At 46.9% G+C, this 27,660-nt stretch overlaps 1 long non-coding RNA gene across 1 annotated transcript; it reads right to left on the minus strand.

Annotated features, from left to right (window-relative positions):
* On the minus strand, positions 1–27,432 carry LOC137448428 (uncharacterized). The gene is made up of 3 exons (XR_010989087.1): positions 27,296–27,432; positions 14,017–14,128; positions 1–115 (listed from the first exon to the last, which is right to left on the minus strand). It is a non-coding gene; the product is annotated as an uncharacterized lncRNA (long non-coding RNA).
* Between the last annotated feature and the right edge of the window lie 228 nt (positions 27,433–27,660).

Consider the following 27,660-nt stretch of genomic DNA (forward strand, 5'->3'; position numbering starts at 1 on the left):
CTGGAAGTGACAGGCCTGAGGACATGGTGCAGCTGCTGCTGTAGCTCCAAGGTGTGCCTCTGTGGCCAGCGAAATCTGTTCTCCAGGTTGTGGGCCTGGATTGAGCATACAATGCCTGAGGAAACAGAAGCAGAAACAGTTATCAGAGCATGCATGTGAATCTGGGAGCAGCTTCTCCAGGCCAAAAGCAAGGGCATGAGCACAGCAAGGAGGCATGAGGCTGTGATACCAGCAACAGAGGAGGATCTAGAAGAATATGAAAGCCAGGCTCCAAGTGAGGTAGCAAAGAGAAAGAAAAGAAGCCAAATCCCAGAGCAGTGAATCTGTAGCAAATGGGAATAAGCAAAGGGGTGAAGCTGCTGCTGTTGTTTCTGGAGGTTACCATTACTGCTAGGTGTTACCCTGATGTTTGCTCCAAGGCTGCACTTCATGGGCAGCAGCTGAGTGTTTTTCTGGCTGCATGAAGTGTGCGTGATCTTGTGAAGCAGAACTGCACACTGAACTCATCTCAGCACTGTTTACTGCAGAGGGGCTTGGATTAGATGATCTTTGGAGGTCTCTTCCAACCCAGGCCACTCTGTGATTCTATGATTCTATTGTGCTGGCAGCCTGCAGCCCAGCTGAGTTTTGGTGAAAATCACATTTTTGATCTAACAAAGGGCCAAACCCACACCACCTTGCATCTGCCCTTCTCACTTAGATCATAGTATCATAGTATCATTCAGGGTTGGAAGGGACCACAAGGATCATCTAGTTCCAACCCACCTGCCATGGGCAGGGACACCCCACACTAGATCAGGCTGGGCAGAGCCTCATCCAGCCTGGGCTTAAACACCTCCAGGGATGGGGCCTTGACCACCTCCCTGGACAACCCATTCCAGGGCTTCACCACTCTCATGGTGAAGAACTTCCTCCTCACATCTAGCCTGAATCTCCCCACCTCCAGCTTCATTCCATTCCCCCTAGTCCTATCACTACCTGAGATCCTGAGAAGTCCTTCCCCAGCCTTCCTGTAGGCCCCCTTCAGATCCTGGAAGGCCACAATGAGGTCACCTCGGAGCCTTCTCTTCTGCAGACTGAACAGCCCCAACTCCTTCAGTCTGTCCTCATAGGAGAGGTGCTCCAAAGCAATGCTCGCTGACAAAATACCAATATGGTCTTACTAGATCCTCCTGGCTCAGAATAATCACTGTGCCCCCCACATCCCCACCCCCATAGCTTCAGTCTCTCTAGCTGTGTTTGCCTCTCAGCTGCATTCCTCCTGCCCCATCCTTTGTAACCAGAGGGAAATGGAATTTGGAGTAATCGACCTCTGCACTTGCAATTGCCAGCTTTTCAAGGCTACAGTGGCAACAGGAAAAGCTCATCAGGGCATGGTAACAAGGCAACTGCTTCAAACCAAGGGTAACAGCACCGTCTCCGTACATGTGGCAATGGCATGGAAGGAACGGGGAGGCTGCTCCCTCTGCAATGAACTCAAGGCTAAATACCATCCCCTTATGATTGCTTATGAAGTTATATAACTGGGAGTGGATGTGGGACAGGTGAAGGCTACATACTCAGAAGTGGCACTGCTGCTCTGCTGGGTCTAGTTTACAGGAAAACATACAGGGACCACATTTTGCCAGTGCCACCTTCTCCTCAGAGAGACATGCCAACAGAGCTAGGAGTGAAACCAGCTCTGAGCTGTGCTGCTTCTCCTTAGTGCTTAAGCAGCACATTAGTTGCATTGATAATGGAGCCTCCTCCCTTTTCTCCCTTTTCTCTAATGAGATTTAACACATCCAAGTGTCAGGTTCTGCACGTTGGCCACAACAACCCCATGCAGTGCTACAGGCTGGGGTCAGAGTGGCTGGAGAGCAGCCAGGCAGAGAGGGACCTGGGGGTACTGGTCGATGGTAGGCTGAACATGAGCCTGCAGTGTGCCCAGGCAGCCAAGAGGGCCAATGGCATCCTGGCCTGCATCAGGAACAGTGGGGCCAGCAGAAGCAGGGAGGTCATTCTGCCCCTGTACACTGCACTGGTTAGGCCACACCTCGAGTCCTGTGTCCAGTTCTGGGCCCCTCAGTTTAGGAAGGAGGTTGACTTGCTGGAACGAGTCCAGAGAAGAGCAACAAAGTTGGTGAGGGGTTTGGAACACAAGCCCTATGAGGAGAGACTGAGGGAGCTGGGGCTGCTTAGCCTGGAGAGGAGGAGACTCAGGGGTGACCTTATCACTCTCTACAACTACCTGAAGGGAGGTTGCAGACAGGCTGATGATGGTCTCTTCTCCCAGGCAGCCAGCACCAGAACAAGAGGACACAGTCTCAGGCTGTGCCAGGGGAGGTTCAGGTTGGGTATTAGGAAGAAGTTCTGTACAGAGAGAGTGATTGCCCATTGGAATGGGCTGCCCGGGGAGGTGGTGGAGTCGCCGTCTTTGAAGGTGTTCAGGAGGAGACTTGCTGGGGTGCTTGGTGCCATAGGTTAGCTGTTTGGGTGGGTTGGATTGGTTGATGGGTTGGACGCGATGATCTTGAAGGTCTCTTCCAACCGGGTTTGGTTTATTCTAATAAAGGTTTATTCTAATAATGCACTGGAAGGAAGGACTGATGCATAAGAAGTATTAGGAGAGCTCTGTCAAATCATAAATTCCCAATTGATGAGGCAAGGCCAACATTTCCCTTGACAGAGATGAGCTACAGAGGAAGAAGCAAGGCCATTCCAGGCCAAGCTTCCAGGCACACAAGAACATTCCTGACAAAAACGAGGTGGAACTTAAACCCTTACAAATTTGTCATGAATTTAAAACCCCAACAGGGAAACTGGGGTACAAAAGAGATACACACAGGTATGTATTCGTTTTGCAGTTTCAAGTTGTAGGCACTTTTTTGAAGCACTCTCCATTTCAAGAGGAAAACTTTCAGATTTGGGAAAAAAAGCAGCAATTTTGCCATGTTAGCAATGATGCAATAAAGCATTCACAGGTGCTGCATCTCATGGGGTGGTTTAAAAATCCAATGGGAAATTTCATTTCAGCTGATGCCTCCTTATAGTAGGTCTGTATTACTACATATTGACCCTTCCAAATTACATGTCCTAAAAAACATTTCTCAGCTCTGATTACAGCTTCCAAGTTTGCAGATGACACCAAGCTGGGGGCAGGTGTTGATCTGTTAGAGGGTAGGAGAGCTCTGCAGAGGGACCTTGACAGGCTGGACAGAGGGGCAGAGTCCCAGGGCATGAGATTTAACACATCTAAGTGCCAGGTTCTATGCATTGGCCACAACAACCCCATGCAGTGCTACAGGCTGGGGACAGAGTGGCTGGAGAGCGGCCAGGCAGAGAGGGACCTGGGGGTGCTGGTTGATAGTAGGCTGAACATGAGCCTGCAGTGTGCCCAGGTGGCCAAGAAGGCCTCTGGCCTCTATCAGGAATAGTGTGGCCAGCAGGAACAGGGACGTCATTGTGCCCTGTGGAAAGATGTTGAGTTGCTGGAAGGTGTCCAGAGAAGGGCAACAAAGCTGGGGAGGGGTCTGGAGCACAGCCCTGTGAGGGAGCTGGGGTTGCTTAGCCTGGAAAAGAGGAGGCTCAGGGGAGACCTTCTTGCTGTCTACAACTCCCTGAAGGGAGGTTGTAGCCAGGTGGGGGTTGGTCTCTTCTCCCAGGCAACCAGCACCAGAACAAGAGGACACAGTCTCAAGCTGCACCAGGGGAAGTTTAGGCTGGATATTAGGAAGAAGTTCTTCCCAGAAAGAGAGATTGGCCATTGGAATGTGCTGCCCAGGGAGGTGGTGAAGTCACCATCACTGGAGGTGTTTAGGAAGTGACTGGATGGGGCACTTGGTGCCATGGTTTAGTTGATTAGATGGTGTTGGGTGATAGGTTGGACTTGATGCTCTTGAAGGTCTTTTCCAACCTGGTTAATTCTATTCTATTCTATTCTATTCTATTCTATTCTATTCTATTCTATTCTATTCTATTCTATTCTATTCTATTCTATTCTATTCTATTCCATTCCATTCCATTCCATTCCATTCCATTCCATTCCATTCCTTCCATTCCATTCCATTCCATCCCAACAGGATTGACTGCAAGTGTCTGGCTTTAAGAGGAAGCAACATTAAACTCAGACTTGTGCATAACTCTTCTAAAGCATAGACATTTGTTCAAATTCACCTGAAAATTTGCTTTCAGGTATGCAAGGAGAATACTCAGTTTCAGTGAAGCAGACACAAGGTGCTGATTTCTGTGCTCTGCAACAAAATTTGACTTTCCCTGGTTTCTGCCTGACAGTATGAGATGGATCCTAACAGGCTCCAAAGCTCATGGTGCAGAAGGAGACTCAATTGTGCTCCTGCTCTGGCTAATCTGAAGGGAAGCTTCCCAGAATGGACCTCTCAGTTATCAGCTGCAGATGCTGTGCCTCTGCTCTTTACTGAATGAGGATGGGCTTCTTTATTTACCTTTTTCTTTTTCTTTTTTAATCAGTCAGCATTAGTCAAATATTTCCTTATTCCCCAAAATCTTGAACCCTGCAGAGATCAGGTTTTCCCTCTTAGGAAGAAAAAAATAATCCTTTCTCTCATTCTTCTTTCCTCTTCTCTTGCTCTTTCTTTTTATACCATGTAATGTACCAGCAGACTGAGAGAGGCTCTCCTCCCCCTCTACTCTGCCCTAGTGAGGCCCCACCTGGAATACTGCATCCAGTTCTGGGCTCCCCAGTTCAGGAGGGACAGAGGTCTACTTGAGAGAGTCTGCAAGGATGACTGTGAGGGACAGAAGCTGGCTTGATTTCAGCATGGTTTGAATAACAGTGGCAGGTTCAAATCAATCTGTGACCCCATCATTGCATCCCTACACAGGAGAGCTGAGGATCTGCTGCACTGCATCTTCACAGATCTCAGCAGCTCTAAGATAATTCATACCAGCTACAAATTCTATCATCTCTGGCAGATGATAAACCTCCTCCTTAAATTTAACAACAAATACACCCTTAAGACACAAACCCGCAGTGATACTTGGCATGGAATAAATACCATTCTTCTGACAGTCTACTAACAGGAAACAGCAGGAGATCAGGAGAGTTTATCTCAGTCACACCACAAACTGAGGCAAAGTCAGCAGTGACGTCCCCCTGCAGCCTGTGCACACAGCCATGCCGACACTTACGCAGGCACTGGGCCCTGCTTGCCGCAGCAGAAGGACTTCACATGAGCTGTGCGTATGAAAGCTCTGCAGACTTGCAGCTCTGCTTGCAGGATCTGCTGCACTGCATCTTCACAGATCTCAGCAGCTCTAAGCTAACTCATACCAGCTACAAATGCTATCATATCTGGCAGATGATAAGCCTCCTCCTTAAATTTAGAATTAACCAGATTGGAAGAGACCTTTGAGATCATCAAGTCCAACCTATCACCCAACACCATCTGATCAACTGAACCATGGCACCAAGCACCCCATCCACTCTCTTCCTAAACACCTCCAGGGATGGTGACTTCACCAGCTCCCTGGGCAGCACATTCCAATGGCCAATTACTCTTTCTGGGAAGAACTTTCACCTCACCTCCAGCCTAAACTTCCCCTGGTGCAGCTTGAGACTGTGTCCTCTTGTTCTGGTGCTCGGTGCCTGGCAGAAGAGACCAACCCCCACCTGGCTACAACCTCCCTTCAGGCAGTTGTAGAGAGCAATAAGGTCTCCCCTGAGCCTCCTCTTCTCCAGGCTAAGCAACCCCAACTCCCTCAGCCTCTCCTCATGGGACTTGTGCTCCAGACCTCTCACCAGCCTCATTGCCCTTCTCTGGAAGTCTAAGTCTAACCCCTGCTTTCTCTCTGCTCCTTTCTGTCTTGGGACAGGGGGAGAGGGGCAGTGGAACAGTTTCCCTGCTCGCTGAGTGGGGGCTTTTTGTGTTGCTTGCCAATGGTAAGTATCTGTATAAAATTGTACATACTGTATATTCTGTACACACTGTATATTCTGTACACGTTCATTGCACTCCACTGTAGAGTGTAGTTTTGCTTGTAAATACAGCTTCCATTTGCTTCCAGCTGTGTTGGTCTGGCAAAGTTAATGCTGGGGGGGGGAATTTCAACCCACCTCACCTGTGCACACAGCTATGCCAACACTCAGGCAGGCACTGGGCCCTGCTTGCTACAGAAGGACTTCACATGAGCTGTGCGTATGAAAGCTCTGCAGACTTGCAGCTGGCTGCATGGATGTGCCTGGCAGCATTTGCCAAGGTTTCATCTCAGCCAAGTACAGAAAGAATATCACACATTTGATATCTGTGATACAGGGTGTCACCTGTGACGGTAAAGGGCGTTTCAAGCTGTGACTGCAGACGCAACAGCCTCCTGCAGGGCTTAGTGTCTACACAGCATTAAAAAATGGATCAAAGGCTCTGTGAGTCTCATCTCTTATAAATCACTCTTGCCCTGCAGGTTATTCAACTCAGAGCTGCCCTCTGCAATTAGTGGTCAGAAAAGACAGAGTATAAAGTGATCTCTTAGGAGAGCAGCACTTGCAGCATGGACAGTCTTGTGTGTAATTGATTCCCAGAAGTCTTCTGATCCAGTACTCACTACATTGTTTGTAAACGAGGCAGGCTGGGAAAAGAGAACCTCCAACACATCCCTGGCTGCTCCTGACCATGAAGTGACACATGGGTAGGGATAACAATGCACTTGATACTATATCACAGTATCACAGTATCACAGTATAACTAAGGTTGGAAAGGACCTCGAGGATCATCAAGTCCAACCTATCAACACAGACCCCATGGCTAGACCATGGCACCAAGTGCCACGTCCAATCCCCTCTTGAATGCTTCCAGGGACGGTGACTCCACCGCCTCCCTGGGCAGCACATTCCAATGACGAATGACTCGCTCGGTGAAGAACTTTCTCTTCACCTCGAGTCTAAACCTCCCCTGGTGCAGCTTGAGACTGTGTCCTCTTGTTCTGGTGCTGGTTGCCTGGGAGAAGAGACCAATCACAGAATCACAGAATGCCAGGGGCCGGAAGGGACCTTAAAAAATCATACAGTCCAAGCCCCCTGCCAGAGCAGGATCCCCCATACCAGATCACACAGGAATGCATCCAGGTAGGGCTTGAATATCTCCAGAGAGGGAGACTCCACAATGCCCCTGGGCAGCCTGTTCCAATGTTCCATGATCTGATGATGATGATAAATACTTAAGCATGCATGTTGTTGTTTCATGCCGCCCAACCAAATTAAAGCAATTTACACCCAAGGAAGGTTTGTGCAATATCTGCAAGTAACAGCAATGCCAAGGGCATATTTTACCATTTAGAAAATAACTCTCAGAGCATCTGCATGACTAACTTCCACATGAAGCTACTGCTGGTGTGGGCTTCAATCCCTGCTTGCCATTTCCTTTGTGTTTCCCCAGGAATCGTGTCATCTTGGAGAGAAGAGAACAATCTCTTCCTGGATGCCAGGAGATGAGCAAGGTACCAGCAATTAAGATGCAAAAGGATTCTTTGACGCAGTTTGTGAAGGCTCTAAGACCAACAGAAGAGTTGTACCGGAGATTTGTGGGGAGAGGTCTTTCATTCTCTCATTTGACCAAGGGATGGCTCTTATTTGTTTCGAAACATCCTAGTTCTCATGTCTGTATGTGTTCAGGGTAATGATCACGGCTCCTACAAACCACATGCTGTTAAAGGAGGCCTTTCAAAACTTCCCCCGGCAACCACACAGGTTCTTCAAAGCAGGTCTACAGCAGATGAAGGGAGATGAGAGCAGGGAAGCCCTGTTCAAACAGGCCTGGCTCACATATGACAACTGCTGTCACATTTGTGTTGACAATCAGTCAGACACTAGGCACCAGCAAATGGCACCACGACTGCTACTGGCACAAGCGCAGCTCTGGGCAGGCCACCAGCAGCCTCTGCTTCCTGGGCCCCCTCCAGACAGGCATTAGTTGCCATCTGCCTCCAAGCAAGACTCAGATGTTGCCACCAGCTTTGCTATCACAGTGTCACAGTACATTAGAGGTTGGAAGGGACCTCCAGAGATCATCAAGTCCAAGCCCCCTGCCAAAGCAGGATCACCTAGGGCAGACTGCACAGGAATGCATCCAGATGGGCTTTGAATGTGTCCAGAGAAGGAGACTCCACAACCTCTCTGGGCAGCCTGGTTTCTGTTGGAAAGAAGGTGGCTCTTCATCATCTTTTCCCCAAAATCAGAGATAGGAGTTCAGAGGGAGAGAAAGAAGTGAAGGTGTCCATAGGCAGCACTGGCTCTGCTTTTCAGAGCTTAGAAAATCAACCCAATGTTCTTACATAACAGTGCCTGCATGAATCCACCCCTTGACAATGCAGCAGCACTGCAGATGTTATGAGGCTGCAGCAGAATGAACTCGTGATCCTCTTTAGGTTCTATAGTCCTGTCTGGTGCAGACACTTCTGACCATGGGCAGGCAGCACTGAGACTGCAGTGCAGAATGAAAAGCAGGAATGCTGATCCCTGGCACTGCACCTGCACCCACGCTCCGCAGGCCATGCCCCAAGTGCCTTGCTCAGGGCGAGTTCTCCTGTACACAGGCAAACACTTTCTCACTCTGCACTCACTCAAACGCTGTGAAAACAGCAGAGCATTGACCTCAGTGTCATTGCCAGTGAAAGGAGGGTAAGTTTCTTGATTGACAGCCACCCTGACTGGCAAAACATATACAGCCACAGCCCCCTCTCACCACAGGAGATTATTCTGGAAAGCCCAGGGGTCCTAGAGGACATTCACCATTCTGGTCCATACACCATACATATTCTGCTCTTTCTCATTCCAGGCTATGGGTTTCAGTATCCAGAGAATGTATTTCCTGCTATCTTTCTAGCAGACAGTGTAGGAGACAATGGCCATCTCCTTCTGGAACTCTTCCTTGTTCACCTCTTGGCCACTCTGAGACCACAGGAACACAGGATGTTAGGGGTTGGAAGGGATCTCTGAAGATCATAGTATCACAGTATCATTCAGGGTTGGAAGGGACCACAAGGATCATCTAGTTCCACCCCCCCTGCCATGGGCAGGGACACCCCACACTACATCAGACTGGCCAGAGCCTCATCCAGCCTGCTCTTAAACACCTCCAGGGACGGGGCCTCGACCACCTCCCTGGACAACCCATTCCAGGGTTTCACCACTCTCATGGTGAAGAACCTCCTCCTCACATCCAGCCTGAATCTCCCCACCTCCAGCTTCATTCCATTCCCCCTAGTCCTATCACTACCTGAGATCATTGAGTCCAACCCCCTTGCCCTAGCAGGACCATAGAGTCTAGCACAGGTCACACAGGAACACATCCCAATGGGTCTTGATAGTCTCCAGAGGAGACTCCACAACCTCCCTGGGGAGCCTGTTCCAGAGCTCTATAACCTGGCGTAGGGGTGATGTAAATAGCAGGTGTCCAAGCAAGGACAGCACTTCTTCACATGATTTTCTGGGGGAGAGAGCCTTTAACACTGCAATTGAAATCTGCCTTCTTAGCTAGGTTTCTGCTGATGACATATTGCTGTGCCTCTAAATAAAAGAGGGGGTGATTTTTTTTCCAACCAGATTGCTTTTTCCTGTTTGGGACAGCTTTATTATGCTATATTACACTTACATTCCTTGGCAAATATGACTGCCCTGACAAGTCATATATACTGTAAGGAGCTTTGGGGGCTTTAATATATAAGCTCCATATACTGCTGGTGTTCCCCAGGGAATAAATCTGGTGAGTGCTAGGCATACATGTTGAATAAGTTACTCGCTTAGGGCTATCAATACTGTGCAGTCACAAATTCAATTTGTTAAATACAGGTCATTTCCCCTTGCTGCTTGACCTGCAATAGTCATCATGCAGTTGTCTGGGCACTACTCTGTTGGGCTTGTCAGCACAGGATCTCATTTCAAATGTTTTGCTGTAACATTACTTTCTGATTTCTGACCCGTTCTGAGCTGAGATCTCATCTAAACTCACAGCTCCACACAAGCCTCTGAGAGCCTCTCTCTTCCTTTCCTGAGCTGGAAGTGGAGCCCAGTGCAATGGGGATGATGCAGTCGATTGTCTAATGCAGCAGCTCACTAACCTCATTGTGCTAATGATGCTGCTCATCAAATTGCTTGTTTCAGAGTGGACAGAGGATTATTATTTGTAATTGAGTGGCGTATCTTGCTCACAGCTGAACAGAAAAGCATACTTCCAAGATGCTTTAAAGAATGTGTATCACACAATTCTTTGAAGCCACTGCTGCAGAATGATGCATCCCTCCTTCCTTTGGGAGATAATTCAGCCCTCAGGTCTGAGGGGTTGGAGCGTTCTTCTGATTTGCTCTGACACAAGCATGAAGAAAGCATAAGAGATGGCATAAAGATGAGGAAGTGGAATAATCCTGGGGGAGACATGCTGGGACTAGCAGGTAGTGTCTGGGTTCTTTCAGGGCACTATCCTGGTCCAAAACTGAAGGAAAAGACCTGAAAATATCAAGTTACACAGAACACTGATTTTGTGCCCGAGTCAGTTCCCTGCCTTGTCTTCTTCTGAAGTCCTGGTCCTCAGATGTCCCAGCAATTCATGACAGAGACAATGTCTTTTGTAAGAAGATAGTGCTACTGATATGACTGGAGAGAAAAATGCAGGTAAGCTTGAAGAAGTGAAGGCCTTTCTTCAGCTCTGAGGTAGAATTTGCTGGATGCAATACTAAATAGGAGTAGAGGATGCTTTTTCTGAGCTTGGATGTGCCAGACGAGTTGAGTGAGGTGGTGGAGTTAAGGGGAAGGTGGCAATAAGTTTATTATAATCTATAAAAGAGAGAGAGGCCAGAGGAGACAAAGAAGTGAATGAATGATTACTTGTGACATATGAAATTGTGCAGACCTTCACAGCATAGGGAAATGCAGCATGGCACGAAGTGAGCAACACTAATGAGGGACTGACAATATAAAAGGGATTATAAAATGAAACTTCAAGCCTCCTGTTATGGTTTAAGGCTACACATCAGTGTAAACCTTTATTTTTAAGCTATGTCTCAGCCTGAACTCAAGCAAAGGCAGGACATGATGCTAAACCTTCTTAAAGAGCAGTCACGCTCTCTGCAGACAGAAGAGAGCCCAAGGATTGACTGAGTTTTGAACAAGTGTGTTCTCAGTGCGGTCCCACGGGGCCCAAAAGTCAGAATTTCACTTGGAAATGATAGTTAACTTTATAAAGCCATCAAAAGTAACCAGCACCTGTGCCAAATGATCAATACTGCAACAGGGTGTGCAGCCCTCACAGTTCAGAAAGGGGTTTGTGCAGGAAGTAAAACATTCCCAGAGCTATTGAAAATCAAATGCAAATTTCAGTCTAAAGGTCAAGGCCAGATAACATTAAATAGAACCTTTTGTATGCCATAAATGCACTGAATATATTTCCATCCATTTTCAGTAGCTAAAGGGCCTTGCCCCCACTCACATTCTGGAGGTAGGTTTTTAAATGGTAACACTACAGACGGCACTGCAGCTCCTTGTGCTCTCTTCTAGACTCACAGGCTGGGCTGGTTGGGTTGGAAGGGACCTTGAAGATCATCCAGTTCCAGCACCCTGGGCAGGGGACACCTCCTGCTAGACCAGGTTGGTTGCTCAAGGACCCATCCAACCTGGGCTTGAACACTTCCAGGCTTGGAATGGAACCTGCACAGCTTCTCTGGGCAACCTGTCCCAGTGCCTCAGCACCCTCCTGGGAAAGAACTTCCATAAATTCTCACACTTTAATGTCTCTGAGTTGTCATTTCCCCCTTTCTCATGCACAAGTTGATCTGCTGCACACAGCTAAAGTCTCACCAGCATGTTAAGAGCTCAGCTCAGAACAGGAATACCTGCATTTGTCATGGCATCAGGGAACTATTTAGGCTGGAAGATCACTGAGTTCAACCCTTAAGCCAGCACTGCCAGGTCACACTAAACCAGGTCCCTCAGCACCACATCTCTGAAATGCTTACAGGGATGGGGACTCCACAACTGCCCTGGGCAGCTTGGGCCAGGCCTTGCCACCCCTTTTGAGGCAGAAGTGTTTCTTTATGTAAATATCAAAGCAAAAAGTTCAGAAAGCATTTCAGAGATGGGCTTGAAACTGCCACCCCAGCCTGCAAAGCACCAACACTTGGCTTGGAACCCTACCTTCTGTACAGCTTTATACAACAGACCTGAGATGCCAAGAGGATGGGCTATTTCAACACATTATTAGCTTCTGCAGCACCAGAGAATTTATCTCTGTGCTTTTCTGACCACTTTTTATACTGAAGCCTTGATTTTTACTTACTGATTCCAATACTTTCACTTCCTAAGCAAAGGCTATAAACGCTGCTGAGCTATTTCTTGCCCTAAACTTTCATTGGCATCATAACTTCCACAATCAGGTGGGAACCAGGAAGAAGGAACCTTTACAAGTGATATAAAAAGGATCTCAGCCTAACACCATATGTTAAAATGAATAAATATCTTCAATATATTCCCTATAAGTTAAGTGAAACTTACTGGGAGAAAGAAGTTGGAATCCACCTGGAAAGACACAGTGACACTTTTGTCAGAGGGACTTTTGGTCCTCTGGCAATCCCTTCCCTTCCTTGTAAGGTCAGGATAAAGGACTAGGCTATGTTGGCAGTAGCTGAAAAAACATGAACAGAGATGTTTCTAAAGCTAATAGTCGAAGGAACAAGACTTAGCAGCCCGGTGAAGTGTCCCAGCTCTCATTTCAATGGTGCTGTGAAGAGTTGCTCTGGAGACTTCGCTCCTTCACACTGCTGACACAACAGCTACAGCTGGGGCAGCTTATACAAGCACTAAGACAGCTGCAAGGAAGACAGGAACCTCTCTCACTTGATAAATCCATGTGAGCAAAATGAAATATTTACCAGGAAAATATAGAAGAGAATCACCTCACCTGCTAGAATATTCAGTGGGGTTTCAGTGGGACTTTTAAAACATTAATTGGAAAGGTTTTTCCAGGTGAGAAAGATGGAACTGGCTGGCAGTGTGTCCTGGGAAGTGTCTCTAACTTGTACATCAACAACTTTTGGACTTATCTATCCATGCCACCCTGTTGGTTTGATTCATTCCTCTAGAGATAAAACAACAACCATTTCAGCTCACAAAAGAACTGACCCCTGCCTTCAGCTATGCTGTTCCTGGGATAAACCAAGGTATTTGGTTGACAGCATAGCAGTTTCCTTTAGGTTACCTGGCCTCTATAGGTGTATGTAGCTATGGATTTTTTTTACAGGTATTGTGGCTACTTTCTGCTACATGTTTTAGAATAGAATAGAATAGAGTAGAATAGAGTAGAGTAGAGTAGAGTAGAGTAGAGTAGAGTAGAGTAGAGTAGAGTAGAATAGGAGTAGAATAGAGTAGAATAGGAGTAGAATAGAATAGAATAGGATAGAATAGAATAGGATAGGATAGGATAGGATAGGATAGGATAGGATAGGATAGGATAGAATAGAATAGAATAGAATAGAATAGAATAGAATAGACCAGACCAGACCAGACCAGACCAGGTTGGAAGAGACCTTTGAGATCACTGAGTCCAACCTATCATCCAACACCATCTAATCAACTAAACCATGGCACCAAGCACCCCATCCAGTCTCTTCCTAAACACCTCCAGTGATGGTGACTCCACCACCTCCCTGGGCAGCACATTCCAATGGCCAGTCACTCTTTCTGTGAAGAACTTCTTCCTAACATCCAGCTTAAACCTGTCAGAGACACATCATGTGCTTGCTCTTCTATCAACCAACCTGAGCAAAGAAAACAAGGCAAGGAAAGAGCCTACAGCCTCAGTAACTCTGCAGCTTCAGTCACTGGCCGGCTAGCTCTCAGAATAGACACCGACATTTGTCTTTAAGCCTGCATTTCTCAAGACAGACCTTCTGCTTCAATATGAAGCAACTTCAGAGGCCCTAGTAGAGAATGCTGCTTGGCCTACACTTTGAAGACCACAGGAAGGTTTTAGAGATTCCAACATAGGTGATGTAGCCCATGCAGACAGAAGTACATACCTGGGTTGGTTGCTGGTTGGAATAAAATGTGACAAAAGGAAGTCCTCAAGGGAAGTGGGATTTAACAGGAGGAGAGATGGTTCCTCAGGTCTGACCCTGACAGTCTGGAAAACTATAAGAGCAAGAATAGAAAAAGGGAGAAAAATTATTTGAGGAAAGCTCTGGAATCACAAAACCAGTTTGGTTGGAAGAGATCTTTAAGATCATCAAGTCCAGCCATTAACCCAGCACTGCCAGGTCACCACTAAACCATGGCCCTCAGCACCACATCTACTCATCTTTGAAACCCCTCCAGAGATGGAGATTCAACCACTGTCTGGAGCAGCAGGCTCCAGGGCTTCACAACCCTTCAGGTATTGGATGGCAGCTCTAAGATCCCCCCAGAGTCTTCTCTATGCTGAACAACCCCAGCTCCCTCAGCCCGTCCTCACAGCAGAGGTGCTCCAGCCCTTGGATCATCTTTGTGACCTTCCTCTGGGCTTGCTCCAACAGCTCTGTGTCCTTCTTATGATGGGGAGACATCAAAAATTCTCTGGAAATGTGAGAGCTGACTTTCTTGTTTAAAGATGTATTACTGAGATGCTTGTAAACATCAGACAGTGCACACCCTTGCCCTAAGCTTCACTGATATTTGGCCATTTGCTTTGTTGTCTTACACAGGATGCCTGTTGACATTAGGCTGCCATAAAGGTCTGATGATAGTTTGGGAATTAATGAGCCATGTAGGAAATTCCTTCCTCATGCTGGATTACAGGCTGATCAATGGTGCTGCCTTGTAGCTGTCCCTATTGACTGGGGAAGTTGGGGATTCAATTAGAGTGGCACAGCTTTGTCTTCTCTGTACTTTCTGATCAATTACACCCACTGCAGGATTAAGATATGCAATTTGGAACACTTTAGTTACTTAACTGAAAGGTTGCTCTAGAAAAGCATGACTTTTTCAAGAGCTTAAAGCAAAGATGATGCCTCTTAGGATAAACTGTGCTGTACCCAGTAATACCTTATAATCTTAGTAATACCTTGTAATCTTACTGCAGCCCTTAACACCATTAGAAAGAACTAAAGACCCTTTATTGATTCCAGCCTGCTGGTAACACAGCTCATGGTGTTAGAGTCAGGTGAGAGCACAGGAGGCAGAATCATCACTTCTTAGACTCACAGAATGTTAGGGGTTGGAAGGGACCTCCAAAGATCACCAAGTCAAGCACCCCTGCAGGATCACCCAGGGCAGGTCACACAGGAACACATCCAGGTGGGTTTGGAATGTCTCCAGAGAAGGAAACTCCACAACCTCTCTGGGCAGCCTGCTCTGAGCACCTCCTCTGCTCCAGCTTGCCCTCATTGCCCCTTGTCCTGTCATTAGACATCCCTGAGCAGAGCCTGGCTCTGTCCTCCTGACACTGCCCTGCACATCTTTATCAACAGGAATGAGGGCACCCCTCAGGCTCCTCTGCTCCAAGCCCCAGCTCCCTCAGCCTGTCCTCACAGGAAGATGTTCCACTACCTGCAGCAGCTTTGTGGCTCTGCACTGGACTCTTTCAAGCAGTTTCCTGAGGTCTTTCTTGAACTGAGGGGCCCAGAGCTGGACACAATATTCCAGATGCATCTAGAAGCTTCTAGGACTTTCTGGGAAAAGGCTGCCCAGTGACTCATGGTGTCCTGTGTGCATTAGGCTTTGAACAGCCTTACTGAGAAGCAAGTCAGCAGATCCCTCTGGTTTGGGTTGGGTTTTGGTGGTTTTAGTTTGGTTTGCTTTTTTTTGCCAAAGTTTAAAACCAAGGCCATATGTTTTCAGAAGTGAGAGGTGACTTTCAGAGGTGGTGGCCTGTTTTAAACAGCTGATCACATCTTGTCTTCCAGAAGCAGGATGTTACTTCAGATGCAATGTAGTGTCTAAGACCTGAAATGGCCCAGCTAAAGCCTATTTTCACCTCAAGGTTATCACTCACTACAAGCCAGAGAACAAGGTTCTATTTCTTACAAAGTTTTATGTTCTCTTAGGGAAGGAGTCTCTGGTGTGTTTTATGCTCTGCTTCCCCAGCATCACCAGTGGGAGAGATGATTTAGCAGTGCTGACTTGCAAATATTGATTGCATGCCATGGGAAAAATAATTAGATCTGATTGCATCACGTTAGGAGGACATTTTCTTGCATGAAATAGATTGTGCTGTCATGAAGGCTGCCTGGTTACACACAGAAAATAGCACTAATGCATAGGGGGGAATGGGTTTCTACACCAGTGCATGCTGGGTTTAAAGCAATGTAAAGCTTCAGGCGTTACAAGAACAGCTCTTTTTCTTGCCCACATTTTATGCAGACCTTTCCTGCTTGTCTAGCCTGCTGTTGTTGGACTGAAAGAGACTAGAGAGGCTTGTCTCTTCCTGGCAGCTGCTGTAGGCAGCTCACACGCAGGGCCTGGCTGCCCCAGTTTTGCACTGGCTTTACTGAAAGCTCTGCCAGTTCACACTGCTGCAAGGGAGAGCAGAGACAAGCCCTCAGCTTTGAACAGTGTGCATCTGAGGGCAGAACTAGACATCCCCTTGATCTAGCTGACACCACTGGCACCTTTTGCAGGTGCTGAGCCCCGCTCAGCGTTCCCAGTCAAGTGTTTTCACTCCCTTGGTTCAGCTGGTGGGATAGATAATGCAAAGCTTCCTTCCTCAGGGAATCTGGGAGGCAAGTAGTGAGTGGGTAGCTTTTGGAAAGAGCACACTATCACACTGCACTTTGCTTTGAACCTGCTGAGTTCAAAGAAATACCTGGGTATAAACCCCAAACATGAAAATGTCTGCCTTCACTTCCTCATATGCCACAGACTGCAGCTGTATTTTGACTCAATCACCAGACAGCTTTGAAATTCTAGCCTGAATTTTTGCTTTGGGTTCATTTTAGTAGGCAGGTTTGAGTCTTAGAGAATGGTAATGACTCTCAAATGCATTCATTTTCAAGTTGTTCCTTCATCTAAACAAACAAAGGCAGAGAAGACAGCAGAGGATATACTTACATTTGCAGGTATTACCTGCCTTCTTTCATCTCTGGCAATACAGAGACAGGAAACCATCATCCACTGAAGCAGTGGAAGAGCTGAGGGATCAATAAGAAGGGAGGAAGAAAAATGCACCAGAGACTTGTTAGAGTTTGCATGCAGGGTGCCTAAATAGGCAGCTGAGAATAGCGTGTTGTCTCTGCCAAAATAATGAAAAACAGATTGCAAACTAAATTAATAACAAAGGGCAGCATCTGGGCAAAAGTGGCTGCATACACTTCTGATTTATTCCAAGGGGAAACATGACAAGACTCTACATTCTGAACCAGAATGTATTCCAATTTTATGTTCATCCTCTAGTGCTAATCAGCCTGCTGAGCTCTTGTTTCCCTGTACACTGCTCAACAGTAGGCAAGATAAACTGCTGTGGATAAAACCAACCACATGAGATAACATTAAACTGGTTCATGTCAACCATAAACCAGTTTAATCAACTCAAAGGGAAGAAGTCATTCACTGATGGACACCCATCCTGAACATTTTGGGGTGTGTGATCTGGGAAACCAGTCCATCCAGGTCTGGCTTCCTCATCAGGCAACTTGATGGATAAAAAAAAATATCAGATCACAGTCTCACAGTACATTAGAGGTTTGGAAGTGGACCTCCAGAGATCATTCAGTCATGCCAGAGAAGCATCACTTAGGGTAGTCTGCACAGGAATGCATCCAGGAGGGTTTGGGAAGCCTCCAGAGAAGGAGACTCCACAACCTCTCTGGGCAGCCTGCTCCAGGGCTCTGTCACCCTCCCTGGAAAGAAGTTTCTCCTCATGTTGAGGTGAAATCTTCTATGTTCAAGCTCGTACCTGGTGTTCCTTCTCTTATTACTGTGCACCACCAAAAAGAGCTTGGCCCTCTCCACTTGACACCCACCCCTCAGATATTGATAGACAGTGATCAGATTCCCTCTCAGTCTTCTCTTCTCCAGACTAAACAGCCCCAGGGCTCTCAGTCTCTCTTCATAGGGGAGATGCTCAAGTCCCCTAATCATCCTTGTGGCTCTGTTGGATTCTCTCTAGCAGATCAGTAGACAGAAGGGCTGAAAACTGAGGCAAAGCAAAATCCTTAAGCAAAGGCAGCTGCATGTCAGCACATGACTGCCAAAGTCATCAGAGAAGACGGGTAAATAGTCATTTGCTTAGGCTGTGCTGAGCTTCACGCTCTCACAGCTTCACAGCTGCCTGTACTGCTAAGCCATGCTGGGTGTTTGCACACTAACTACAGCCCGTGACAGAAGTTGGAGATTAGAAAAAGCCAAGTTCCAGGAGTGATTTACATCCTGTGCAGTGCTACCAACAAGAAGAAATTGCCTCGCACCGCCTTAATGTGAGCCGCTGAACGTAAATAGAACAGAGGGGTTTGGGAGGGAAAGGAAACGTTTGCTGTTCCCCTGCCTCACTTTTAATTGGCCATTTGTGATAGAAGGCACAGGAAGGAGGATGGATGAGATTCCTTCCCCACATTCAATTTTCTTAGCCAATAACTAGGGAAATAATAAACCACACTCTACCTGCAGTTACACTTGGTGCAGTCTCATTAGGCTGAATTATATTAAAGACCAAGTTCCTGTAAAACAGACACTCTGCAAGCTAGGAATTAAGAACAAAGCTTCTAAAGGCTCTGCAGTTTTGGTGGTTGGGTTTTGTTTTGGGTTTGTTTGGGTTTTTTTTTCCCTCCAAGTGTTATGTTTTGGAAGTAATTACTGCAGAGAATCAGAAGTTTCTAGAAGAAATGAACTATTCAATCCTGATCTTATATTTTTTTTCCTTTTCCCCCCTATTTTGCTAAATATATATTTCCTAAATATAACACAATATCTCCCAGTTCCATTTGTGGGGTTTTTTCCCCCCCCCCGTGCTTCTATTATAGCTTTTCATTTATTTTCCCCATTCTTCCTGTCCTTCATCATTCCTCCCTTCACTGATTGTGCCACCCACCCTGATGTACAATTGTAGCTTGTGGCCTTTTGGATTCAGCTTCTCAAAGGTGAGCAGAGAGGAATTCCCACCTGTGGGATTCATTTAATCCAACTTCAGGTACCTAAGAGCTGAGCCTGTAGCTGATGATACTTTTAGAAACCCATTTGTCAGCCACAGAAGAGAAATGAGCACCTCTAATGAATGATTTCTCCTATCATTAGAAAGAAAGCTAATTAATTGCCTTCTGCACAATGCTTTTACTACTACCACCTCATCTGTGGGTAAATATAGCCAAGATGAATTCTCAAGCTGCCCAGATTTGACACTGAGAAGCTCTTGTTGCTTTGCACAGATCTAAGGGGGGAAAAAATGAAGAGAGAGAGTGAGGCAGTTCTTTTGCTGACAGCTGATGGATTGCTGAACACCACATAGTAAGAGCAGCACAATGGAATAAGACAGATGGGCGAGTTTAAAATTCCCCAAGTTAAATACAACTGCCAAAGGTTTAAACTGCATTTTACTTCTATCTGTAATCAAGGGGAAAACACTGAAAAATGAAGAAGGTTGACATTTAGCCACATTTTTAGCAACAGCTAGAGCTGGGATATTCAGTTCATAGAAGGGTTTGGGTTGGAAGGGGTCTTTAAGGCCACGTAGTCCACCCCCCTGCAGTGAGCAGGGACATCGTCAACTAGATCAGGTTGCTTGGAGTCCTGCCCAACAATACCTGGAAAGCTTCCAGGGATGCAGCTTCTACTACCTCTCTGGGCAATGTGTTCCAGTCAAATCACCCAGATAGTAATAACTAGGAAAGATATTAGAGAGGTCCCACTCTTTTAACTCTTCACACTGAACTGAAAGCAGAGGAACTATTGGAAAAGAAAAAGTGAGAACTGAGAGCCACTGAACCCCTTTAGAGAATCCTGGGCAGTTTCTAATGGCAGCAGAGCACTTTCTCACAGACAGCAGGACCCCAAAAGACAACCCCTGTGCCAAACAGTTCCAACTGGCTAAACAAAGGCATCTGCCTCGCTGCAGAATGTCACTTGAGAAGGGTATTTATGGTAAGCACAAGAAAGCATTCAACTTGCCACAAGAACTGAGAGGACACAAGGTGTTTACCATCTGCCCCTGCTACCCTTGGGTAGCTGCTATCAGCTAGAGGCTTAGTATATGGTTGTGTGAAGATTGTTTGAAGGGCACTGCTTAGATCAAGAGATTACTGAGATGGAGAAGAGCTTAGCCTCCCCAACAGCTATCATAAAGTTATTCCCAGCATTCTGAATAAACAGACAGCCTTCTGTTCTCCCTCTGCTACTACAGCAGCAAAAACAGGGATGAAGATCTTTCTTCTATTACCCACTTGTGGACAAAATCCTGACAGGAATACACTGAGCCTCAGGGTTTTCTGTTTCAGCAGTCAGCAGGTACTGTAGGATTTTTAGGCATCTACTTCACAGTGGCACCACACAGGTGTGGAGTCAGGCAAAGAAAAAGCAAGATGCAAGCAGCAGCATTAGAAGTAGACAGCATGAAGGATATCTTGTGTAATTTTTAGTGAAGCACCTGCCCAGGAACCACACTCTTCTTTGAAAGGTCTGGAGACGGAACCAGATGTAGTAGATAATTTTATTTCTCGGTGGTTCTGAAAGTTTCTGGCTTAGAGGCAATTAAGAAGCAGTCAGACAGCTAGAGTCTAAGGGGGTTGAGGGTTATGAGCTTGACTTTTTCAATTAAAAGAGTGTAAAGTATCATTAGTGTTAATACATCCAAAGGCTGAACAGGAACTGTGCAGGAGGTGAAAAACTAAGTGATTGGCAACTACACAGCACAGAAAACGAGAGGAAGTTTTCAGATCTCAGTTGGAACATTAGAGGACTACACTGCCATGGTCTAAGCTACCTACCTATGGAAAAGACTTTTGAATGTAGATCAATGTCAGGAAAAGTAAAAGGACAGAGCAAGATACACTGGTTGCAAATTGATGTCACACCCGAGCAGAAGAGAGATGGTAATTATGAGCTGTGATGGTAATTATCTGTTGGATTTATTTACTTGGGGATCCAGGGATTTCCTTAAGCTGTGTCCAGCTGTCTTTCTAACAGATGTACTACAGACTAGAGGAGAGCTGGGAGCTGAGTGCAGAAAACATTGCTGACATCCATCATCTTGCACAGACTTCAGACTTGGAGGTCATTAGTCATGGAATCAAAGAATGGCTCAGGTTGGAAGGGACCTCAGAGCCCATCTCCTCCAGCCTCCTTGCCATGGGCAGGGACACCTCTCATCTAGACTCAGCTGCTCAAGGCCTCATCCAACCTGCCCTTCAACACCCCCAGGGAAGAGGCAGCCACAACCTCGCTGGGCAGCCTGCTCCAGAGCCCCACTGTCCTTGTACTGAAGCCCTAATGTTTCATGTCTCCCTTGAAGCTAGGAAAGGGTGGCTGGGCATCACTCCCCAAGTGTAGATGCTGACATAGAATAGAATAGAATAGAATAGAATAGAGTAGAGTAGAGTAGAGTAGAGTAGAGTAGAGTAGAGTAGAGTAGAGTAGAGTAGAGTAGAGTAGAGTAGAGTAGAGTAGAGTAGAGTAGGATAGACCAGACCAGACCAGGCTAGACCAGACCAGGTTGAAAGAGACTTTCAAGATCACCGCGTCCAACCTATCATCCAACACCACCTAATCAACTAACCCATGCAACCAAGCACCCTGTCAAGTCTCCTCCAGTCTAACCAGCAGGTCACTTTCTGCTCACTTCCCAAAGCTGTGTTGTTTGGACTTCAGGTGCCTATTTAAGAGTACGTACAGTTATGCTTCCTCAGAAAGCCTGTTCATCACCAAGTGAACAGATCACAGTGAAGGTACTGGTGCTCTTCACTACCATTTGTCACTCAGGATATCCAAATCCATTCCCAACAGGTCTTCCCATCCCATCTCTGCTTCCAGAGTGTTTTTGGAAAGCTCCATGAAAAGACAAAACTGAGCATATATGAGGCAAAAATAGAGTTAAAATCCTCCTCTAAGCACCTTCCATGGGCTGAGAGCTGCAATTAGTCTGAAGGTCAGTTAACAGATTTGGTGGTTCCTGGTGACTGATCTATACCAGGCAGATGACAGTAGAGTTTGGAAGGTTCATCACTTTAAATCTTCATTTTCACAGACACAGTTAAATACATAAATTAGATGAGCTAAAAAAATACTACAGAAGCAAGGGTTATGAACAAAGGCAACAGGGCTGCCAAAAATCTAGTTAGCTCTACAGCAACAGCTTCAGCTCTACCATTGCCCTGAGTGACTGACCTGCCTTGCTCTCTGAGGCACACTGAGAAATGTGTTTTCATCCAGCTTTTCTGCTAAATGATGAAGCTGAGACTGAAGAAAGTTAAAAGCAGACAATCTGGGGGTTTGTTGTTGTGGTTGGTTGGGGTTTTTTTGACACCTAGGCAAACCAATCCAAAGTTGCCTTCCAAAATCAGAATAAAGAATACAGCACTGCAGAGACCTAAAATATCACCTACATGAACAGGTCCAACTGGCATACACCTAGGAGAAGCCCACTGGATGGGTACTCCGCTCTGGTAAGACCCTACCTGGAGTACTGTGTCCAGTCTGGGAGCCTCTATTACAGGAAAGATCTGGAGGTGCTGGAAGGTGTCCAGAGAAGGGCCATGAGGATGAGCAGGGGGCTGGAGCCTCTCTCCTATGAGGACAGGCTGAGAGAGTTAGGGCTGTTCAGTTTGAAGAGAAGGCTCTCAGGAGATCTTATTGTGGCCTTCCAGTATCTGAAGGGGGCTACAAGAAAGCTGGGGAGGGACTTTGGAGGGTGTCAGGGAGTGATAGGACTGGGGGGGATGGAACAAAACTAGAAATGGGTAGATTCAGATTGGATGTTAGGAAGAAGTTCTTCCCCATGAGGGTGGTGAGACACTGGCACAGGTTGCCCAGGGAGGTGGTGGAAGCCTCATCCCTGGAGGTTTTGAAGGCCAGGCTGGATGTGGCTCTGGGCAACCTGATCTAGAGTGAGGCGTCCCTGACCATGGCATGGGGGATGGAACTGGATGATCCTTGAGGCCCCTTCCAACCCTAAAAATTCTATGATTCTATGATCAGCACTTCCAGCAGGATAAAATCCTACATACAATAGCCTGGATTACAGAAACATGATTTTCATGCATATGTGGAATATATCCACTGATTTAATCATGCTATCTTAATTAAGGAGGCTAATGGTTTGGACTTTGACAGTCTCTTAATTGCTCTGGGAAGCCAACAGAGATTTGGCCTGCATAGCAAACAAGTCACTTCCCTCTGAGGAGCCTGCCAGAAGTGGAAAGTGGATGGCTGCTCTTTATTTTCCATGCACTCCTTACATTTTCTACTACAAAGATGGGATTTCCCCCTCAGCACATTTTCCTGAAGCACTGTGCTTTCATGTACCCCACAAGTGTTAATGAGGTAGTTGGGACTGCACTGGAAACCATTCACAGCTTTTCCCTCATGTTTATCCATGTCAGAAGGCAGCACTGTTAGTACTAGTAGTACAGAGAAAGGCTCACTTCCTATTTATATCTTCAAATTTATTTTATCACTTTTTATTTACATGTTAGTTATTTACTTCTTTTTATTTATTTATTTGGATAGCTCTAGAAGGCTGCTAACACATTGTCTAATCAAAGCTTTTCATGTAAGCCCAGCATCTAATCAGAGAAACATAGAATAGTTAGGATTGGAAGGGATCTCAAGGATCATCTATTTCCAACCCCCCTGTGATGGGCAGGGACACCTCACACTACAGCAGGTTGCCCAGAGCCACATCCAGCCTGGCCTTCAAAACCTCCAGGGATGAGGCTTCCACCACCTCCCTGGGCAACCTGTGCCAGTCTCTCACCACCCTCATGGGGAAGAACTTCTTCCTAACAACCAATCTGAATCTACCCATTTCTAGTTTTGTTCCATTCCCCCCAGTCCTATCACTCCCTGACACTCTCCAAAGTCCCTCCCCAGCTTTCTAGTAGCCCCCTTCAGATACTGGAAGGCCACAATAAGGTCTCCTTGGAGCCTTCTCTTGAGAGGAGAGGAGAGGGGAGGGGAGGGGAGGGGAGGGGAGGGGAGGGGAGGAGGGGAGGGGAGGGGAGGGGAGGGGAGGGGAGGGGAGGGGAGGGGAGGGGAGGGGAGGGGAGGGGAGGGGAGGGGAGGGGAGGGGAGGGGAGGGGAGGGGAGGGGAGGGGAGGGGAGGGGAGGGGAGGGGAGGGGAGGGGAGGGGAGGGGAAGAAATAGGAAAGGATAGGATAGGATAGCATAGCATAGAATTAACCAGGTTGGAAAAGACCTTTGAGATCATCAAGTTCAACCTATCACCCAACACCATCTCATCAACTAAACCATGGCACCAAGCACCCCATCCAGTCTCTTCCTAAACACCTCCAGTGATGGTGACTCCACCACCTCCCTGGGCAGCACATTCCAATGGCCAATCTCATTCTATGAAGAACTCCTTCCTAACATCCAGCCTAAACCTCCCCTGGCACAGCTTGAGACTGTGACCTCTTGTTCTGGTGCAGGGTGCCTGGCAGAAGAGACCAACCCCCACCTGGCTACAACCTCCCTTCAGGTAGTTGTAGACAGCAAGAAGGTCTCCCCTGAGCCTCCTCTTCTCCAGGCTAAGCAACCCCAGCTCCCTCAGCCTCTCCTCATAGCCCCAACTCTCTGTCATTCCTTAAATCACTGACTGAGAAACATCTTGGGAGTTTGGTTAACATTTCAGGTAGTTCACACACCTATATATTATCATGACTATTGTTTAGTGGAGCCTACATCATTAATTTGCTAATCATTTCACACAGAAGACAGATGTCTGGAGCAGAAGTTCCCCCTTGCAGGTGAACTGATAACTACATTTCACAGGTAGCCCAACGAGCGGATGGATTGATGGATTTTGGTAAATCACCTGTAAAACTATCCCTGAATTTTTCAAAACCAAGTAAATGAAGTTGGAATTCCAATCCCATTTTTAAAATAAAGAAACAGATAAGCAAGAACTCGCTTTCAAAGCAAGTGAAGCACAGAGAGGTGGCCAAGCTCACAGCACAGACACCACTGATATTACAAACCTAATGAATGTTGCCACCCTATAGCTAATGAATTGCTCCAAACCCAGCAGCTCTGGCTGAAGTCCCAGGAACCCAGAGGGAAAGTGAACCTCCAGAGCCCTCAAATCAAGATTCTGAATGAGTCAAGGGTGAAAGGAGGCAATGCTCACATTACCAAGGAGCTTTCTTCTGAGAACACCTTGGGGCTGACAGCAGTCTGATGTCACTGCAGAAATGCTGTGAGTAGGCAGCTGTGCACCACAGCATCCACACAAAACAACATCTGCACCAAGAGAGGAGAGGGAGAGGTTTGGCTGCTAGAAAATGGGGCCCTTCCATAGCCTGCTAGTAAAAGCCTAACCACTGCAAGAGCCAAAGGAGAAGCGTCACAGCTAAGCACACAACACTGATCACTTAGCACCTCTGCACCTCACCTTGCATTGTCAGATGGTTCTAGCAAAGTCTTACCTCCAAGTCACCCTTTCACCACAGCATGCTTCCTAAGGGTACTGGGAACAAAGATCTGCCATCTCCTGGTCTGAAAATCCCTGGAGCCAGCAGGCTGCTTTCCAAGGTCCGAGTTTCCACACCTATGCCTTCTCTAAAAATGTCTCTTTCTCCCTAGCACTAAAAGGCAAAGGCAAAGCCAAACTCCTTAGGCAGAAGCCCAACAGAAGCAGTGTTCAGAGGCAGGAGGAAGCACAGCCATCACTGAGATGCTGAAAGGCTGCTCTCACATCACCACTTGACCTGAAGCAGCAGCTAGAGGAGCCATGGAGCAGTCAGCTAACAGCTAGAGAGTAAGATGTTAAAGGGTGACTCCAGCTTAAGGAAATAACATCCACCTTGAAGAGAGAGAAGCTAGCAAAGTCTCAGTTGTGCAAATGAATGCAGTAGTTCCTGAAATTAGGACAAGGGGCAATGGATATAAACTACAGCACAGGAGGTTCCACCTCAACATGAGGAGAACTTCTTCACTGTGAGGGTCACAGAGCCCTGGAACAGGCTGCCCAGGGAGGTTGTGGAGTCTCCTCCTCTGGAGACTTTCAAGCCCCATCTGGATGTGTTCCTGTGTGACCTGTGCTGGATTCTGTGGTCCTGCTCTGGCAGAGGGGTTGGACTCAAAGATCTCCTGAGGTCCCTTCTAACCTCTGACATCCTGTGAGCCTGTGAAGCCATACCTCTACTGAAGCTGGAATATTATGTGTCAAAGAGGTGTGGGTACAAAACCAAATGTGTCCTGTGGTGCAGGCAGCTGGGCTGTTCACCTCTCCTCTGCTATGAAAACTAGAGGAGCCTCCTCTGTTTTGGTCATGAAATCATAGGTAAAATCTCAGAATCATCTTCATCCATCCATCCAATTTTATTACTCCAAACAAGTGCCTCCTCTGTGCCTTTCCCCAAGAGTTCTAGCCCATGGCTGTACAATTCCCAATGAAATTAATTAAAAATTACTTTTGATGACTTACAGTGACTGCATAAACAGCTTGAACAGAATTCTGCTCACTTGTCTTTCAGAGGCAGTTTTGTTGCCCTTTTCTGAACAATCCATTTTCAGAGCTCTCTAACTTACATACCTTTGTCAGCAGATCTACTAAGCACTGCTGTGCCTTTCAGATACTTAGTCCAAAAGTGGTTGTCATAAAGGGGACATTTTTGGTCCTTCACCTGTTGGCACCAGCAGAGATTGTTGAGTTCTAAACAACATAATAAACATTTCAATAACCATCCAGTCATTTACTGCAGGCAAGTCTGATGCCTCTGCTAATAAAGACCTGCCACAGTGAAGAGCCTGAGAACCAAGAGGCCAAACTACCTGCAACTTGTTCCAGCTGAGGTGGCAGGATCTGAATTTATTTTGGTAGATGGCTACTTGAAAAAAACTACTGCAGAAAACCCAGAGATGTTCAAATGGTGGAAACTCCTCTGGACACAAACACAGCGTTTTCAGCTCCCAATGCTCCCTGCTGAGTGGGCCAAACAGAGCACTGGCACAGCAGGTACTGGTGCCTAAGTCAAGGGCATGATCTCTGGGAGAGTGCCTGAGGATGCAGTGGCCTTTCATGCATGTGCTTCATTCTTGGCTTCTTGGCCAAGGGCCTTCTGAAGCTCCACCCTGTGCACCCTTGCAAGCAATGTCCGTACTGTGACAACCTCCAGCAGAACCTGAGGTCATCTCTTCCTAGCAGATTCTCTACAAGAAGGCCAACAGATATTCAAAACCTACCTGGATATGTTCCTGTGTGATGTGCTCCAGGTGATCCTGCTCTGGCAGGGGGGTTGGACTGGATGAGCTTTTGAGGTCCCTTCCAACCTCTAACATTCTGTGATTCTGTAACAGCATCAAAATTGTCTGCCTGGAAGGAGCCCTCTGTGGTTTTCTCTGTGGAGAGGATATAAATATTTAATTGTAGAAGCAATGAGGATGAAGGAAGAGGCTAGATAGCATCAAGAGACAGCTGTTTCAGTATCCAAAGTCTGAGCCAGTGCTGCACCTTGCCAAGCTCTTCACTGTGTTTGGTATCACACCGTACCATAGTGCATTGACTCCCTTCCAGCCTGAACAACTGCTCTGCTGGAGAACCAGGACTG

Source organism: Melanerpes formicivorus, unplaced genomic scaffold (assembly GCF_026170545.1).
Source record: "Melanerpes formicivorus ecotype bairdi unplaced genomic scaffold, bMelFor1.0.p_v2 SCAF_24, whole genome shotgun sequence".
In the NCBI taxonomy this organism is placed as follows: Eukaryota; Metazoa; Chordata; class Aves; order Piciformes; family Picidae; genus Melanerpes; species Melanerpes formicivorus.